The following is a 6250-nucleotide window of genomic DNA, read 5'->3' as shown; positions in this document are numbered from 1 at the left end:
ACTAGGTTCGCTAATTCTTAAATCATTTACCTAATAAATTTTCATGAGTGTACTTATTTCTTTTTTTGAACCATTCTTTCATTCACCTGCGTGTATTTCTTTTCATCTCTTGTGAAGCTATGTACAACTAATGCGATAGCCACTCAACTCGCCGTTTTTTAATTCCACATGTTAATATCACAAGTTTCAGTCGGGAACTAATTTATTGTACAATAATATTGATTCGTTTGTGTTGGCCTACTAAATTATTATGCAATATATTATATATGGTACGATAATATTGACGCTATTATTGACTGTCTAGGGGCCGCTTAATAGGTACATGATTATGATTGCAGTAGGAAAATAATGCAGTAAGAAAATGATGCTTAATAAAAGTGTTACGTTCCAAGACGGTGGCATATAATAGCAGGAACAAAGTTATATATGTATTAATTACTGTTAAAAATAAGCTATAGAAAATATTTCACTTACCTGTTACTTAATACTCCGTGTGTTCTTTTATGTACCACAAGCACAAACTCCTACCTTGAAATAAACATGGTAAAGCTTCTACTTTCACAAAAAACATCAGCATTTTCATAGCAGGACCAGTAGCGTCGTTTACTGAACGCCGGTAATACTTGCTGGTAAAAACTTCCTAACAATTGATACTTTAGGTAATATATTCTTTTCATGAAACTTTTGCCTTCATTTGACCCAAAATTCAGATGACTATTACTACAAATACCCTCAGCAAAGCATTTAGAATTCGGTAACAATATTTTCTTCCATTCCTCGGCTCCCGTCGATTGGAGTTTGGAGTGACTTTGTTGGAATTATAACTTTAACATCGTAATCGTATTATGTCGTTTTCTAGATTGGTCACATGACGTTTTAATTTTTTTTTTTTGATTGGATACGTGGATATTTTGACGTTAGACATAGAATACAAATAATACACAGGTTTAAATTATCATGACACTTTTCCTCACTTCAGAACTACTATTCTTTTTTCTTTTCTTGATTTAATTATATAAAAACCGCTACGTTTTTTAAGAATATTATATCACAACAGTCTACTTTATCCGTATATTTTCGACTAATTTTATTTAGTTAGTTATATCGTGGATATCATGGTACAATGAATACGTGGATATTGTTTATTCTGAAAATGTTTTATTTACGTTATGAATTTTGAGAACTCAAAACCTTGATGTTGAACAGGGTTAATTCCACCAAATAAATAACTCGTGTATAATTTGATCCAAAATTATGTCTCCATATTTCAAACCGATACGATTTACTTCATAATATATTTACATATATTATATATGGCTTACTTATAACAAAAATATTTTTAAGTTAGTTGGATAATGAGAGATTGCTTTCTCAAAAGTAACCATTCTCTAATGTTCTGAGTTTCTTAGTTTCATGAGTTTTCATATCATCGTTACAGTGTATAGGTAGTCTTTCCTTACTTAATTTTTTCGTCAGTTGTCGGTTGCCCTTCCAATACATTCTTGGTCGCTTTCTTCTTCTTCCCACATTACATTTTATTAGTGCAGTTAATTTAATATTAAGTAATATTTTGGTTCTTTGTGGTATTTCTAGTTTTTAAGTGTTTAGTCTATGTAATAGGTACAAGGTGTAGGGATCCTAGCATGTAAGGCATTCGTGTATCATATTTACGAAAATCTTTACAACAGACCATTATATTAAAGGTCTTCTTCAATATAATCAAAAATATACTGAAATGATGGTATCTCCTGAGTCAAGCAAACAGATCCTTCGTTCGGATTTTCGATGGAGCCTATTTCAGGGAAATACCATTACAGGTAAGAAAAATCAGGATGGGTCTCGGAATCATAACAGTCTTGCAGGTAAGAGTATGGACATGGTAGATTCGCTTAAAAGAAGGAGAGCACAAATTGCTTGCCTTCAAGAGATGAGGTGAAACGAACAAAGGGTGAAATAACTAGGTGAAGAATATGAATTGTTTTATGTATTGCAAAGTACCATTAGAAATAGATTGTAAATAGTGTAATTGCTGATAGATAAATGAAAGTAATCATAATAGAAGTTGCTAAAACAAGTGACATAATAATGTCAGTGATATTTGTAAATCATAAAGAAGAGTTGATTGTTTATCTGTGTGTTTGTCCTCCTCAAATCTTTTTGTGTGAGAATGAAAGAAAACCTTTATACAATCACAATCACCTAGGAGACATTGGAGTATCTTGGATTTAGGAGAAAAGTAGTTAAAGAAAATTGAGACATTAAAAGAAAGTAAAGTGATAGAGCAAGTGCCTAACGCATTTTGCAGCGTTGCAAGAAGGGAAACAGTTTCAGAAAGCTAGATTTGTTAAATGCGTACAATCAATTACATGCGGAACCAGAGACAGCAAAACTTCTTGCTTGGAGCACACCGTATGGTATATTTAAAGTTATCCGTTTACCCTATGGTACCAAGCCAGCTTGTGAAATTTTCCAGTGGACAGTAGAGAAGGTGTTGCAAGATTGTACAGGGACAGTGAATTGTTTAAATGATGTAGTGGTAACAGGGAGAGATGATGTTGAACATGTTGCAAATTTATACAAAGTTTTAAGAAGATTGGATAAAGCAGGTTTTAGATTAAATAGTAGTAAATGTAGTTTTTTTTAAGTAGTATCAAATATTTAGGGCATATCATATCATCGGAAGAGTTAAAAAAGAGTAAAGAGAAAGTGAAAGTAACAGTAAACATTCCAGCACCTAAAAATATTAGAGAGGTAAGAGCTTTTGCAGGAATGACAAATTATTATTCGAGGTTTAATCCAAATTTGTCACAAATTTTAAAATCTTTATATTTATGAATTAACCAAAAAGGATACAAAATTTATGTGGATAAAGGAATGCAATGAGGTATTCGAGGCTGCAAAGGGACATTTAGTATCTGATACAATTCTAACTCATTTTGGCCCATTTAAAAAAATTAAGGCTCGTGTGTGATAGCAATGAATATGGATCACTACCACATAACTACCATCAGACATCACGTGCTTTTGCACTTGAAGAGCAAGACTAGTATGGGCAGAATTTGGAAAACTTAGTTGGATACTTAAGAACCGCAAAATACCCCAATACTTGAGGAGCAAAGTGTTCAACCAATGCATCATTCCTATCATGACATATGGATGTCAAACCTGGACACTAACCAAGGCAAACATAAATAAACTAGCCACAACAGAAAGAACAATGGAAAGAGCAATGTTAGGTATACGACTGTCAGATAAAAAGAGAAACCACTGGGTAAGATCCAAAACAAAAGTTGAGGAAATAGCAACAAAAATTGCCAAACTTAAATGGAGCTTTGCGGGCCACACTGCTAGAAAAAAAGACTAACGTTGGAATACTACAATAGAACATTGGAGACCTTACGAAAGTAAACGACCAAGAGGAAGACCGCAGATGAGATGGGTTGATGACATTAAAAGAATAGCCAGAACAAATTGGAAATATGTTGCTCAGGATAGAGACCGATGGAAGGAGTTGAGAGAGGCCTATGTCCAAACATGGACGACAGAAGGCTAAGAAGAAGAAGACCCTTAAGTACCGATTACCTGGAATAGCAACTTTACAAAAATGGGCTGCACACATTAATCTTAGATATGGTCTTCTATAAGATGTACTTCAGGTGATGTATATTGCTGGAAAATCAAAAAACTGAACTACAAAGAGTAACCGTCTTGTCATATGATGAAATGAAAGTCTGTGCACGGTATGAATATGACCAAGAAGAGGATGAAGTGATTGACCCTCATAGGTACATGCAAGCAGTGATGGCAAGAGAACTTTTTGATGAATGGAAGCAACCACTACATTGGTTTTGATTCAAGTATGACTGAAAATATAATATATAATAAATAATATACCATAATAACTGAGTTGCACAATGTAAAATATAATGTAGTTGCATGCGTGTCTGATTGCGGGGAGGCAATCAAGGACTTTGGAAAAAATTAAATATTTCAGTTGACATAACACATTTTATACATCCAGTCACAAAAGCAAATATCTACATGTTTCATGATGCTCTCCATCTCCTAAAATTAACAAGAAACTGGTTAGTCGACACAGGATTTGAACTTGAAGATGGAAGTTCATTGAAAATACTGCAACAACAGAAATAAGTTCCATATATAAGCTGACTTTAGATCATTTAAAGGTAAAAAAATGCGGAGACAAAACGTTGCACTTGCTGCAGAATTACTATCTCACACAACTGCAACAGCCTTAAAACATTATTTCCAAAATACAGCCAGAGATAAAAAAAATCACAGCACAAAAACTTGGGGAGTTTATAGACCTTATTAATAATTGGTTTGATTTAATAAATTTCTTTACATCTGCTACAACTACATGTAAACGACCTTATGGAATGGACATTTTGGAAGAACAAAATAGGTTATTGGCTCTAGTAATTGATACTGTTACTAGAATGGTGTGCATTGGAAAAAAATCCATACAAATTTTCCAAAGAGGCATTATAATATCCTCCAAATCTATTCAGTCATTATTTACTGATTTGAAAGAGAAATACAAAATTTCTTATTAATAAACACACAAATTAAACCAAGATTGTCTGGAAAACTTTTTCTCACAGGTAAGAAATAATTTGTTACCTATGTTAAGCATATGTTTAATTATTGTTTATTTTTAGTTGAGAACATGGAGTGGATTACATGACCATCCGTCACCTCTAAATACCCTTTACCGAGTACGAATGATAATACTGGGAAACAATCCAGGTATGGCGCATAGAACTACCAACGTTTCTCATTATGGTAATCAAGAAAAAGAAGAATGTATCGTTGCAAAACCTTTTCAACTAGCCAAGATAAATATGGTTCTACTTTAAGTACCCACAAGTGAAGATACTGTGTTCATGGATCTGCAAAGTCAAAGTAACAGTAGTTCAGACGTGTCACAAATAGCTAATATAACAAAAGAAACCGAAACAGATGGGTTAATATATATTGCTGGTTTCATAGCATTTGGGAAGGCATACCTATGAGAAACAAACTATAAATGTTCATAATTATTCTGTACCATCCTGGGTACAACACTTATCATTTGGTGGACTCATAAATGCATCATCGGAATGGGTAAACCAAGTAACGACAATGGAAAAATATTTCCAAAATTTTCATGGTGAAAACCTAAATCGGGGTAATAAAATTATACATCGAACTGCAGAGTATGTTTCCAGTCATTGTTCGGATATACCCCTTTGTCTCGTAAAAACATACTGCAGACAAAGGATATTTATGCTAATCAAGTATTTTAATAACTGCTTCAAAAGCGAGGTTACCAGTGCCAAAAGAAAACAAGATGAAGACATTAATGATCAATCAAGGAAAGATATTAAAAAAAATGAAAAAACTATTTATGTAATTCGGTAATTCATTCAATAGTTAATCCAGTATTGATGGAAATTCAATATACGCGACAAATTTTCAGTGTAGAATGGAGATTGAAGTCTTAGATTTACGTAAATCTACGACTTTATTCTGATTAATTTTAAGTACCAAACTACCTACATATCAACAATCAACAGTTTTCCATATTTTAGGTATTATAATCCACTAAACATCTTTATTTCATAACTATCTTTACTATTTTCCATACATCAAAGACAAAAACGCCGATTAACAATGTTACGATTAAAATTACTGTACTCTCGTGACGTAATTTTGGGCTTAATGTTCATAATTTGTTAGTCGGAGTAGGCAACCGTTCATCCGTTTTAAGTCTATGCCGATAGGGTGTACAATAATTAGTTTGAAAGGGTTTATATAAGGTTACGACATTCAGTGCAGAAGCCGATGTCAATTTGAAAAGGTTACACAAGGCTACGACATTCAGTGCCAAGGAAGTCACTGTTGATTTGAGGTTATAAAACCATATAAGGTAAGTGCCTTTGATTCATTGTATTTTTCATTTGTGCAACAATGGCTGAGCAAGAGTTAAAGAGTTTAAAATCCAAAAATGGAGTAGTTAAAGGAAAACTTACAAGAATTATTTTGATAATATTGATAAGAATTATTTCTCTAAAAATTTGATCCCAGAACTAGAGTTTAAGTTAAGCAAGGTTTCACTCTTGTATGAAGAGTTTCATGAGGTTCAAGAAAAAATTGATGAAATAGAGCAGAGTAATGATAATATGAATGAAATTAATACTTTTGAGACTTCATATTTTGAACTTGTTAGTGATATGCAAACACTTTG

The sequence above is a fragment of the Diabrotica undecimpunctata genome, chromosome 11 (genome assembly GCF_040954645.1).
Source record: "Diabrotica undecimpunctata isolate CICGRU chromosome 11, icDiaUnde3, whole genome shotgun sequence".
Classification (NCBI taxonomy): Eukaryota; Metazoa; Arthropoda; class Insecta; order Coleoptera; family Chrysomelidae; genus Diabrotica; species Diabrotica undecimpunctata.
Note: the sequence above shows the minus strand (reverse complement) of the source record.